The 13,887-nt window shown below is 46.5% G+C and overlaps 1 protein-coding gene across 9 annotated transcripts in view; it reads left to right on the plus strand.

Moving 5' to 3' along the window:
* Nucleotides 1-12,406: 12,406 nt before the first annotated feature.
* The window catches only part of N4BP2 (NEDD4 binding protein 2), a 105,032-nt gene continuing 103,551 nt past the window's right edge, over nt 12,407-13,887 (plus strand). For 6 of the 9 annotated variants that reach the window (XM_074396030.1, XM_074396031.1, XM_074396028.1 and 3 more), the window contains exon 1: nt 13,015-13,105. The gene's annotated coding sequence lies outside the window, so the exon portion shown is untranslated. Of the gene's footprint in view, nt 12,688-13,014; nt 13,106-13,387; nt 13,767-13,887 lie in introns of those variants that run through there. The other 3 variants (XM_074396034.1, XM_074396029.1, XM_074396033.1) reach the window with 3 other exon arrangements.

Genomic DNA, 13,887 nt, shown 5'->3' on the forward strand with positions numbered 1-13,887 from the left:
ACTGGGAGGCTGGAGTAGGAGGATCACCTGAGCCCAGGGAGTTCAAGGCTGCAGTAACCTATTATCATGCCACTGTACTCCAGCCTGGGTGACAGAGTGAGACCCTATCTCAAAAAACAAAAAAACAAAAAAACAAAGGCATAAACATATATGCAGCTTTTTTTTTATTTTTGCTGTCATTCTGCCATATTTGGAATGTACATTATGATACTATGATCATATACAATATATTAAATGTATTTAACTTCATTTGCAGGCTATTTAATGCTAGGAGTTGCTTTATGAATACCACTCTGGGACTGAGGATTTTCCTAAGTACTTTCTGTCTGTTTAGTACTGGGAATACTAATAATAAATAAATAGTAAAAGGATAGAACTATCTATAGTGTTGAAAACACTGACAGAGAAATGGACTTTGTCTTTGGAAAGGTATTAGCCTCAAAGGGTTAAGTAGTCCTAGAACTTGAAAACATGCTTTTTTTCTTTTTTCTTTCTTTTTTTTTTTTTTGAGTCTTGTAGAATTAGGCAGAATGGAAACCCATATTTGAATGTACCAAAATAGTTATCAGCCAAGGACTCTTCACCCTGGGATTGGTGCTCTTGCCCTGGCCCTAATGCCTTTCCTTTCAAAATACAAACCAGACCAAACCAAACAAAAATACCTCACACTCCTCAAACTGCATCCTAATTAGCAACATTCAGAATTTATGTTTCAGGCAGGCCATCACCAAACATTGAAAAGCCTAAGTTCTTTTTTTTTTTTTTTTTTTTTTTTTCGAGACGGAGTTTTTGCTCTTGCTACCGAGGCTGGAGTGCAATGGTGCGATCTCGGCTCACCGCAACCTCTGTCTCCTGGGTTCAGGCAATTCTCCTGCCTCAGCCTCCTGAGTAGCTGGGATTACAGGCACGTGCCACCATGCCCAGCTAAATTTTTTGTATTTTTAGTAGAGGCGGGGTTTCACCGTGTTGACCAGGATGGTCTCGATCTCTTGACCTCGTGATCCACCCACCTCGGCTTCCCAAAGTGCTGGGATTACAGGCTTGAGTCACCGCGCCCGGCCGAAAAGCCTAAGTTCTTAGGCAGGGACTGAGAGGAAAGTCTAGTGGGTGGAATGTGTTACTTGGCCCCAGACCCAGTTCACATTTTCCATAAGCAAACACCACCTTAGTTTAGGGTGAATGTCTTTAAGAAAATCTCTGGAGCTGGCCTACCTCAGCTCAGGAAGGTTTTTTTGAGAAGTATAATCCGGTTTTGAGAACCTAAATAATTTCATTACAAAGAACTTTACATTTCCTTTTAACAAGCATTTACAGAAAACCTTTTATGAGGTCAGGCCCAGTGGCTCACACCTGTAATCATAGCACTTTGGGAGGCCAAGGCATGGGGATTAGTTGGGGCCAGGAGTTCAAGACCAGTCTAGCCAACATGGTGAAACCCTATCTTAGGAGGCTGAAGCAGGAGAATTGCTTGACCCAGGAAGGGGAGGTTGCAGTGAGCCGAGATCACACCACTGCACTCTGTTTGCAACAGAGCGAGACCCTGTCACAAACAAACAAAAACAAGAAAGAAAACCTGCTATGATAGATTTCTTTGAATGAAACTATCAAGAAACAACTCAAGTTAGCTTAGGGCAAAAAAGGAGAGATTTATTGTAAGAATATAGGGATGTTTCGAAGCCAAGGAGAGAGATGTAGCTGGCCCCAGGAAAGACCAGAAACAAGTTGTTGAGAGCCCAGACATTATTTTCTCTCCACCTCTCCAATATCTCTTCTCTGCTTGTTTCTTCTCGCTAGAGCAGCTAGCTTCCTCTGCTACCCTGGCCCAATGTAGAATATAGCTGCCTCCAACTTCTGAGTTAATCTCATACACACTCAGCAGCACAAAGAACCTGGGAATCCCAAATCTTTTATATTTTTACTTAAATGCTATTTATTTTTACACAGCAAATAGATTTTTTTTTTTTTAAAGAGACAGGGTCTTGCCCTATTGCCCAGGCTGGAGTGCAGTGAAGCAATGATAGCTCAAGCCATCCTCTCACCTCAGCCTCCTAAGTAGCTGGGACTATAGGCACCCACCACCATGCCCAGCTAATTAATTTTTCTTTTTTTGAGGCAGGGCACAGTGGCTCATGCTTGTAATCCCAGCACTTTGGGAGGCCGAGGCAGGCAGATCACTTGTGGTCAGGAGTTCGAGACCAGCCTGGTCAGTATAGTGAAACCCTATCTTTACTAAAAAATACTCCAATTAGCTGGGCGTGGTGGTGCATGCTTGTAATTCCAGCTGCTCGGAAGGCTGAGGCAGAAGAATCACTTGAACACAGGAGGCAAATGTTGCAGTGAGCCAAGATCGTGCCACTGCACTCCAGCCTGGGAGACAGCAAGATTCTGTCTCCAAAAAAAAAATTATTATTATTTTTTTTAGAGGTAAGAGCTTGCTATGTTGACCAGGCTGGTCTTGAACTCCTGGCCTAAATCAATCCTCCTGCTTCTGCCTTTCAAAGCACTGGGATTTTAGGCATGAACCATGTGCTCAGTACAAAGAGATCCTTTTGATTTAAAATTGGTACATTAGGCGGGGTGTAGTGGCTCACACCTGTAATCCCAGCACTTTGGGAGTCCGAGGCCGGCAGATCACCTAGGGTCAGGAGTTCACGACCAGCCTGGCCAACATGGTGAAACTCTGTCTCTCATAAAAATACCAAAATTAGCCAGGCATGGTGGTGCGCACCTGTAAATTTAGCTACTCAGGAGACTGAGGCAGGAGAATCACTTGAACCTGGGAGGTGGAGGCTGCAGTGAGATGAGACTGTGCTACTGCACTCTAGCCTAGGTGACAAAGTAAGACTCTGTCTCAAATTTAAAAAAAGTTAAAAAAAAAAAAATTGGGGCCTCGTGCCGTGGCTCATGCCTGTAATCCCAGCACTTTGGTAGGCTGAGGCAGGCAGATCACCTTAGGTCAGGAGTTCAAGACCAGCATGGCCAACAGGGCTTAATCCCAGCTACTTGGAAGGCTGAGGCAGGAGAATCACTTGAACTGGGGAGGTTGAGGTTGCAGGGAGTGGAGATGTGTCACTGTACTCCAGCCTGGGCGACAAATCGAGACTCTGTCTCAAAAAAAAAAAAAAAAAAAAAAAAAGCCGGGCGCGGTGGCTCAAGCCTGTAATCCCAGCACTTTGGGAGGCTGAGGCGGGTGGATCACGAGGTCGAGAGATCAAGACCATCCTGGTCAACATGGTGAAACCCCGTCTCTACTAAAGATACAAAAAATTAGCTGGGCATGGTGGCACGTGCCTGTAATCCCAGCTACTCAGGAGGCTGAGGCAGGAGAATTGCCTGAGCCCAGGAGGCGGAGGTTGCGGTGAGCCGAGATCGCGCCATTGCACTCCAGCCTGGGTAACAAGAGCAAAACTCCGTCTCAAAAAAAAAAAAAAAAAAAAAAAAAAATTGGTACATTAGCCTGGCATGGTGCTGTGCAGCGTTTGCAGTCCCAGCTACTTGAGAGGCCGAGGCCAGAGGATTGCTTTGGCCCTGGAAGGCAGGCTGCAGTGAGCCGTCATTGTGCCACTGCACTCCAGTCTGGGCAATAGAGCAAGATCCTGTCTAGAAAAATAAATAAATATATAAAATTGGTACAGTGAAAAGTCTTTTCATCCTCTATCCTCTAGCTACTGTTTGCTTTCTCAAAAGCGATTAATGAAGCAGTTTGTTCTATCTTCTTTCAGAGATAGTCTACGTATATGTGAGGAAATCTATCCATCCAACAAAAACCAAAAAAAAAAAAAAAAAGGAAAAAAAAATCCATCCATCATCACATCTATCTATCTATCTATCATCTACCGATCTATATCTTTTTCTCCTCTCTCCATTTTTTTACGCTAATGGCAGCATACCATACACACATTTTTCACTGAGCACTATATCCTGGAGATGGTGCAGTATGAACATTTAGAGTGCCATCATTCTTTTCTATTGTGGCATTCTGCTGTTTCTGTGTAACATACCGCTTTTAACCAGTTCCCTGTTGGTGGGAATCTAGGTTTTCCCCCATCTTTTGCTATGTTGCAAACAATGCTGCACATAGGTAATTTAAAACTATGCTTAAGAGTAATTTGTATTTCTTTTTCCATGAATTTTTTAAATAATATGTCCATTTTTTAAATACTGGGTTGTGTCTTTTCCTTATTGATTTCTACATGTTTGTATATTAGAGAAATCAGCCCTTTGTCTCTGATGTGAATTACATTTTCTTGTTATTTGTATTTTGATTTTACTAACGGTCTTTGTGCCAATTCTAAAATTTCCCAGGAAGAGACTAATTGGATTAAAACACCCACTCTTGGTTAATTAACTGTGGTGAAGGGAGCAGGGTGATGTTTCAAAACCCTGGAGTCTGGTCCTGTAGAATTTGGGGAGAGGGGTACAACTGACTGGGAAACTGCAAGCTAGGAAGGTATCCTAAAAGAAGTTTAGTACATTTCTTTTTTTTCTGAGATGGAGTCTTGCTCTGTCACCAGGCTGGAGTGCAGTGGCGCAATCTCAGCTCACTGCAACCTCCACCTCCTGGGTTCGAGCAATTCTTCCACCTCAGCCTCCTGAGTAGCTGGGACTATAGGCCTGTGCCACCACACCTGGCTAATTTTTTGTATTTTTAGTAGAGACGGGGTTTCACCATGTTGGCCAGGATGGTCTCAATCTCTTGACCTTGTGATCTGCCCACCTCGGCCTCTGAATGTGCTAGGATTACAGGCGAGAGCCACTGCACCTGTCCAGTTTAGTACATTTCAATGTGTACAGGAATGTTTTCTAGTTACTGTGGATACATAGTTTGTCTAGGGGAAGAGAGTTCACAGTTTTAGCATAGAGACCAACAAATAATCATCACTGCAGTTAAGAGAGGTATATATACATTGCTGTGGGTGTATAAGAAATTGTTCTATGGCCAATGTGGGAGGATCATTTGAGCCCAAGAGTTCGAGACCAGCCTGGCTAAGATGGTGAAACCCTGTCTCCATGAAAATACAAAAATATTACAGGTATAGTGGCACATACCTGTAATGCCAGCTACTTAGGAGGCTGAGGCAGAATTGCTTGAACCTGGGAGGCAGAAGTTGCAGTGAGCTGAGATCACACCACTGCCCTCAAGCCTGGGTGAGTCTCAAAAAAAGAAACTGTTCTATTTGGGGCATCAGGAAAAACTTTACAGGATAAAAAGGCATTTGGGTTGGGTGGTAAAACACAAATGAAAGTGAATGATTAGGTTAGCCAATGGTTCAACATCACTGGAAAGGATGTACTATGAGGTGTATGGTTTTTTTTTTTTTTTTTTTTTGAGACGGAGTTTCACTCTTGTTACCCAGGCTGGAGTGCAATGGCACGATCTCGGCTCACCGCAACCTCCGCCTCCTGGGGGTTCAGGCAATTCTCCTGCCTCAGCCTCCTGAGTACCTGGGATTACAGGCATGGGCCACCATGCCCAGCTAATTTTTGTATTTTTAGTAGAGATGGGGTTTCACCAAGTTGACCAGGATGGTCTTGATCTGTTGACCTTTTGATCCACCCGCCTCGGCCTCCCAAAGTGCTGGGATTACAGGCTTGAGCCACCGTGCCTGGCCCGAGGTGCATGATTGTCTCAAATACAGGGGTAATATAACTGACAGAAAGACGTTAGCAGGAATGGTTACAGAATCTAGTTTCCTTATTGGCTAGTGATATGAAAACTTGGCTGGGAGTGGTGGCTCAAGCCTATAATCCCAGCACTTTGGGAGGCTGAGGCGGATCACCTGTGGTAAGGAGTTTGAGACCAGCCTGACTAACATGGTGAAACCCCTTCTCTACTAAAAATACAAAAATTGGCCAGGCTTAGTGGCAGGTGCCTGTAAACCAGCTACTCAGGAGGCTGAGGCAGGAGAATTGCTTGAACCTGGAAGGTGGAGGTTGCAGTGAGCTGAGATCTTGTCATTGCACTCCAGCCTGGGCTACGGAGCAAGGCTAAGTCTCCAAAAAAAAAAAAAAAAGTATAGTTACATGAAGCTGGAGCTCCCACAGCATGCTTATAGACAGAGGTATGGCTTCCTGTAAAATTTCTCACAAAGACACAGAATTGTTGTTGCTATCATACTCAAAGAAGGAGGATTATCCTGGGAATATGGAAGCTAGCCTTGGCATTATCTGGATTTTTTTTTTTTTTTTTAATACTGTCTTTGCCAATCCCACCTCCACCCTTTCTTGTCACGTTTAGAGATTCTGCCTCATGCCTGCCCATTCACTTACAGAGAAATTGGGTAAAACGAAGGTCAATTTCTCAAGCACATTTCTCAGGAGACCTACATTTCAGGGTTATTTGAGGTCATTTCTGCAGGAGTGGCAGCATTTGGAAGCAGAAGGTGAGGGGGTTTGGATTTTATCTTCAAATATGTAGAGAAGTATTTCCTCCAAAATGTGATATAAAGTCATATGTCATGGGATACTCTCTATGAATAGAAGATTTGTGGTCAAGTAAGTTTGGAAATATTTACTACTATATCCCTTTCTTAGAGTTCATAGGCACATTGGCATATTAATAAATTATCCCAGAATTTATTTAAAGAAAAAGCACAGAATGCAATGAGAAGCCCTCCAGTTTCAAAGCAATACAAACTATCCCTATTGAGATAAGCTAGTAGAAATTAGAGGAGCTGTGAAATTTGTGAGAGACACAATCAAATTTGATTTTTCTTTTCCTTTTTTTTTTTTTGAGACAGTTTCACTTGTTACCCAGGCTGGAGTGCAATGGCACGATCTCGGCTCATCGTAACCTCCGCCTCCTGGGTTCAGGCAATTCTCCTGCCTCAGCCTCCTGAGTAGCTGGGATTACAGGCACGCACCACCATGCCCAGCTAATCTTTTGTATTTTTAGTAGAGATGGGGTTTCACCATGTTGACCAGGATGGTCTCGATCTCTTGACCTCGTGGTCCACCCGCCTCGGCCTCCCAAAGTGCTGGGATTACAGGCTTGAGCCACTGCGCCCGGCCCTTCTTTTTTTTTTTTTTTAAAGACAGGGTTTCACCATGTTGGCCAGGCTGGTCTTGTGACCTCAGGTGATCCACCTGCCTCGGTCTCCCAAAGTACTGAGATTACAGGCGTGAGCCACCACGCCCGGCCCAGGCTGGAGTGCAGTGGTGCAATCTAGGCTAACTGCAGCTTCCACCTCCCAGACCCAGGTGATCTTCCCACCTCAGCCTCCCACCTCAGTCTCCCGAGGAACAGGGACTACAGGGACGTGCCACCACGCCCAGCTAATTTTTGCATCTGTTGTAGAGATGGAGTTTCACCATGTTGTCCAGGTTGCAAAAACCATCTTCTTTTGGTTGGTTTTCTTAGTACCCTATTCCTTCCTTTAGGATATTTGTTTCCATATTTTAACAGTCTATGCTTGCCTTTTTTTTTCTTTTGTTTATTTATTTATTTATTTTTTTAAGACAGGGTTTCACTCTGTTGTCCAGGCTGGAGTGCAGTAGCATGATCTCAGCTCATTGCAACCTCTGACTCCTGGGCTCAAGTGATCCTCCCACCTCAGCCTCCCAAGTAGCTGGGAGTGTAGGTCCACACCACCACACTGGCTAAATTTTTTTATTTTTAAATTTTATTTATTTATTTAGGCTAAATTTTTTTTTTTTTTTTTTTTTTTGAGACGGAGTTTCGCTCTTGTTACCCAGGCTGGAGTGCAATGGCGCGATCTCGGCTCACCGCAACCTCCGCCTCCTGGGTTCAGGCAATTCTCCTGCCTCAGCCTCCTGAGTAGCTGGGATTACAGGCACGCGCCACCATGCCCAGCTAATTTTTTGTATTTTTAGTAGAGACGGGGTTTCACCATGTTGACCAGGATGGTCTCGATCTCTTGACCTCGTGATCCGCCCGCCTCGGCCTCCCAAAGTGCTGGGATTACAGGCTTGAGCCACCGCGCCCGGCCTAGGCTAAATTTTTTTATTTGTTGTAGAGATAGAGTTTCCCCATGTTGTCCAGGATGGTGCCTTTTATGGATAAATAATTGCACTAAGAAAATTACATTTTCAGCCGAGTGTGGTGGCCGAAATCCACTCACGCCTGCAATCCCAGCACCTTGGGAGGCGGAGGTGGGCGAATCACCTGGAGGTCTGGAGTTTGAGACCAGACTGACCAATATGGAGAAACCTCATCTCTACTAAAAATACAAAATTAGCCAGGCATGGTGGTGAATGCTTGTAATCTCAGTGGCTCGGGAGGCTCAGGCAGGAGAATCACTTGAACCCGGGAGGTGGAGGCTGTGGGCTGTGGTGAGCTGAGATCACGGCTTGCACTCTTGTTGCCTGGGCAACAAGAGTGAAACTCCATCTAAAAAAAAAAAAAGAAAATTACATTTTCTCCATGATTGAGTCCACTAATATCTGTAAGTAATAACTACTATTTATTAAGCCTCTACTTTTATGCATATTCATTATTTTAATTAATCAGAAAGTAGTTTTTATAAATGCCCTGAGAGATGAGAAAACTGAGTATTTGAGAGTAAGTAATTTTCTCAGGGACAGAGCTTGAAGTGCCTTAGGTTGAGTGTGGTAAAGCAATCTTACATAAAGATATTGATATTTATTTACTTATTTACTTTAGATAACGGCAGTATTATCTACTATTTTGTTTCCACCAAATTTAAAATTGAGAAACACAAGAGTTCCAGAATATGTTGGTCCTACTTTCTTTAAGTTCTTGCAACAATACTATTTTTTTTTTTTTTTTTTGTGATGGAGTCTTACTCTGTCACCTAGGCTGGAGTGTAATGGCGGATCTTGGCTCACAGCAACCTCCACCTGCCGGGTTCAAGCCATTCTCCTGGCTCAGGCTTGTGAGAAGAAGCTGGGACAACCGGCCCACATCACCACACCTGGCTAATTTTTATATTTTTAGTAGAGACAGAGTTTCACCATGTTGGTGGGGCTGGTCTCGACCTCCTGACCTCATGATCTGCCTGCCTTGGCCTCCCAAAGTGTTGGGATTACAGGTGTGAGTCACTGCACCCGGCCAACAATACCATTCTTTTTTTTTTTGATACAGAGTTTCACTCGTTGCCCAAGCTGGAGTGCAATGGCACAATCTCGGCCCACTGCAACCTCCACCTCCCAGGTTCAAGCCATTCTCCCGCCTCAGCTTCGGGAGTATCTGGGATTACAGGCATGCGTCACCACGCCCTCCGAAAGTGCTAGGATTACAAGTGTGAGCCACCAGGCCCGGCCTAACAATACTATTCTTAGTTGGGAGTGAAAACAATGTGTAAGTTATTGTGTAGAAGAGGAAAAAAATCGTGACACAGATTTTCTTTATTTGCCATATGTTTTGTCATAGAGTGATGCTCACTTATTCTTTCACTCAGTAAACATCCATGGAATGTTTATATTGTAAAAGGCTGGGAGTTTGGCAATGAGGAATACAAGGCTGAATGGGAAACTTCAAAGAATTGATGACCTAGTAAGGGAGATTATAAACACGTGAATAATTAAGCAGAATGCTTTAAGTCATAAAGTATAGGAATACAAAGGTGGCATAGATTATTAGTACTTTTGGTTGTAAGGAAATCATACTTAGGTTCTAAACATAAACATAGACAATCATGTTTAGAATTTAGTTGTTAAACAGACCAAAGGTGGCCTTAGGTAAACCTAAAAGGTTTACTTTCGACAACTTGGCAATTTTCTTTTTTACAAAAATACAAGACATTTTCCAAAATATAAACTTTAGTCTTTCCTTAAAGGTCAGTTTTTAATCTAAAATGCCAGGATTCACTTTAAAGTATTAAGTAGTAGGCATTTTACCATTCCTCAGATTTGTCTGGCACTTTCGAGAATTCAGTATTATCACATAATTCTAACATGACCAATTGTAATAAAACCAATTGGAAGACTGAAGAAAGGAGACAAAGTGTGAGCAGGAGTGGCACCCACAATACAGTCAATAATTCTTTTTTTTTTTTTTTGAGATGGAGTTTCACTCTTGCAGCCCAGGCTGGAGTGCAATGGCATGATCTCCGCTCACTGCAACCTCCGCCTCCTGGGTTCAAGGAATTCTCCCGCCTCAGTCTCCCAAGTAGGTGGGATTACAGGGGTGCCCCACTACACCCAGGTAAGTTTTGTATTTTTAGTAGAGATGGGGTTTCTCCATGTTGGTTAGTCTGGTCTTGAACTCCTGACCTGAGGTGATCCGCCAGCCTCTGCCTTCTAAAGTGCTGGGATTACAGGCATAAACCATGGAGCCCAGTCCTATTCTTAAATGTCTCCTTTTAAGTTTAAAGAGACTCAGCTGGGCGGGGTGGATCACACCTGTAATCCCAGCACTTTGGGAGGCCAAGGCAGGAGGATCACCTGAGGTCCAGGAGTTCGAAGCTAGCCTGGACAACAAGGAGAAACCCTGCTTCTACTAATACAAAAATTAGCCGGGTGTGGTGGCAGGGGCCTGCAATCCCAGCTATTTGGGAGGCTGAGGCACAAGAATTGCCTGAATCTGGGAGGTGTAGGTTGAAATGAGCTGAGTCGTGCCACTGTATGCCAGCCTGGGCAAGAGAGAGATTGTCACTAAAAAAAAAAAAAAAAAAAAAAAAAAATTAAAGAGGCATGATCTCCAATGAGAATGAGCATATAAACAATACCTTTATCTCAGGTACTAATCTAATGCTGATTGATGCTTCACTCTTTAAAAGATGTGTTGTACTTTTCCCATTGGCTTAGAATTTGAACCAATAAGAAAGGAGGACATCTTTATAAATATTCATAACCAAAGGCTGGCACTGTGAATGTTGAGTGAAGATTGCTTTGTTCTTCATTTGAGTCACACTTTCAGAACTTTATGGTATTGATGTTCTTATTGCCATGGTAAGCAAACTTTAAAAACATTCAGCTTGGGTGTTGTCTTTGTGGCTTAAAATATATTTTCCAACATTAAGAAGACTTTATTTCTTATTGTTCTGACTTAAGATATGATGAATCCTTAACAGATGTTCAAAGGAAAATAATTTAAATGCCAGTTTTTATTATCATGATGAACATATTTCAAAAACAAGATATTAATTTCCTAGACTTCTTTGAAGTTGATAATTACCAGGGTTCTTTCATGTCTAAAGTGGCATATATTACAGTTTTTAGTCTCTTATAATGGCTGTTTAGAGGCAGAGTTAATGTTAGGTTCTCAGCAACAGCTATTTATCTCTTGAGATTCTGGGTTATTACAATTTTTTGTTTTTGAAATTTTTAAAAGCATTAACGGTTTTTTGTATAGTGATTTTTTTTTAAAGATCAAGATGAAGTCAGCGATTTCTTAACATTGGGACTCAAGACCTCTATAAATACAAAATTCATAGAAAAGGAAAAAATTCCCCTATGTATTTTTCTATGTGGACGGTTTCATCAGAAAATGTACCATGTTGAGGTCTCTCCTTATGTATTACTAGTTTCTTGAAAAACCGCTAGAATGTCCTCATTGTGAATAAGTGTTCCAGTTAGACCTAAACGACAAAAACCACTTGCACGTGCCCCAAATTTACAGTTTAAAGCAACTGCCATCACCACCACCAACGTCTCTTCGATGCAAAGGGACACTTTGTCATGAGGTTATTTCCTTTCTCTATTCTGGGGAAAAAAAAAAACCATACAAACAAACAAACAAAAAAAACATTGAAAGTGGAATGAAAAGTAATTACAAAGGGGGCAGAGGAAGGAAAAAAAAAGGCACCAGCACCACCCTCACCACCACCACCCAGCAAGCACAGGTGAAAAATTTGCGTATCCTGAAAACACTGAACATTTCACAACAGAACCCAGAACAAATAAACCAGGGAAAGCAGAGTTCAGAGAAAAAAAAATGGTGCAGGGTTGGGGGACGGGCTCATACTACAGCGGTCGTAAGAGGGAAAGAGTACGTTTCTGCTTTTTCTTGGCACGCGAAAACTCAAGCTCGATCTACGGGCAAAGGCCAGCGGCTCGGGTTCCACCGGCAAAGGCGCGCACATTTTTGAGCTTCCGCCCCCGAGCTCAGAACGCACGCTGGCAGCGCCAAGAAAAGTGGGAACCACGGCCGGCCCTCGGCTGGGGTTGGGCGGCCTCCCTCCGCCCCGTGGCCGCCGCCAGCCCCTTTGTCTCCCCGTGGGGAATCCAAGGCGGCCGCGCAGACGCCGCCGCGCTCCCGGAAGACCCCGCGGGAGGGCCGCGCGCGAGTAGGCGAGTTCCCGTGCCCGCCGCAGCCCGGCCCTGCCCCAGGCGTCCACAGCCCGTCAGGCAATGCCGAGGCCGCTCGCTCGCCGCGCCGTCCCTCCCAACTTGCAGCCCGGATCCCGGGCGCGGCAGGGCCCGCCCCAGCTCTGCTTTCCTCCCTCCCCTCGCCCCGAGAGGCCCACCTTGTGTCTGTTTTATTTTTGGGGGCTCGGGAGAGTGCCGAGAGCTAGAAACAGCTGTGGTTTACCGCTTATTTTGGCAAAAATTCTGGGCCTCTTGTTGCAATGTTCCCCAGCGCGACACAGCTCCCGCCTTCCCTCCCCGCAGAACCCGACACACGAAGAGGGGCTTGCTCCTCCAGGGACCCCCTGACAGGAAAAGTGGGACCCACAGTCAGCTCTCGCGCGAGCCCTGGGGGTGGGCGGCCGGAAGCCACCGAACCGGCCGGGCAGGACTTGCTCTCCTGAGGGAGCTGGAGAGGTGAGAGCGCCCGCGGGCTCAGGTTCCCCCGGGCCACCGCGCCGAGGCGGGGCTCAGGGACGAAACAGAGGTCGTGGCGAACAGCCGGCGGGCGCGGGAGGGGGGGCGGCGGTCCACCTGGGCGACGTGGCAGCCATTGCCAGCGCCTCGAGACCCCTCCCCACCCGGCCGCCCACCCGCCCTCTCGCGGCGGGCTCCCGCGCGGCTGCTCTTCCCTGGCCGGACGGAGAGCGGCAGTGTCTCCCCGCCGGGCGCGCTCACCGCGTCTCCCCCCCGCGGCCGCAGCTGCTCGCTAGCCCTGCGCGGCGCCGGAGAGCACAGTGGCGCCGGCGGGAAAGGGTTGCGGACCCGCGGCGCCGCGTTGTGCTCTCGACGACGCGGCCCCGGCTTCGACGCCCTCGGTCCGCTGCAGGAGCAGGTAAAGGCGGCGGATGGGAGGCAGGGCAGCGGGTCAGAAGTGAGGGCCCTGGAGGGAAGGGGTCCCGGGGCACCGAGCCGAAGCAGAGGGCCCGAGGCAGCGGCGGGCGGCGCGGCGAGCGAATCCGCAAGCCCTGAACGTGGGGCCCTGTGCGGGTCGCCTCCGGTCCGACCAGCGGGCCCGGCCGCCCGGACGGAAGGGAAGTGAGGCGTCGGCGAGAGGCGGGCCCTGGCGCGCAGCCCGGGGCCGGGCGAAGGCGGGGGCCGCGGTCGTTCCTCGGCCTCCGAGTGCCTGGCGGGCCTCCAGGCCCCAGACACACCCCTCTAGCCCCCCGAGGTTCCTTTCGGATCTGTTCCCGCCGGGACCTGACCTTGCGCGCCTCCCGGCGCCTTCGGTGTTTCCCAGGCGGAGCCTTCTGGGAACTTCGGGCCACCTTCCTGAGCCGTTTATTTACTCCAAGTCCAGACACACCGCCACTCACAGGTTCGGATTTTGGAGACTGCGAGGAGACCTTCCCCTACCGGGCATTTGTGCGTCTCTGACCCTCGTCCCGCCTCCCCGTCCCCATCCGCAACTTTGACCCTCACGGGGAGCCTTCTAGAGCTCCGCTCTCCTCGGGACCCTCTCCGAGCCGTCCCTTTGGAAATTCATCCTCAATAGAGTGAGTCATTTTAACGGGGGCACAGTTCATCCCTCATGCGCTTTTGGTTAAAATACTTTTTTTCCCCCAGAAAGAGAACTAGAGTAATGGAATGTAGATGACAGGTCAGTGGCGGTGTTGG

This window comes from Saimiri boliviensis, chromosome 3 (genome assembly GCF_048565385.1).
Source record: "Saimiri boliviensis isolate mSaiBol1 chromosome 3, mSaiBol1.pri, whole genome shotgun sequence".
NCBI classification, from domain to species: domain Eukaryota; kingdom Metazoa; phylum Chordata; class Mammalia; order Primates; family Cebidae; genus Saimiri; species Saimiri boliviensis.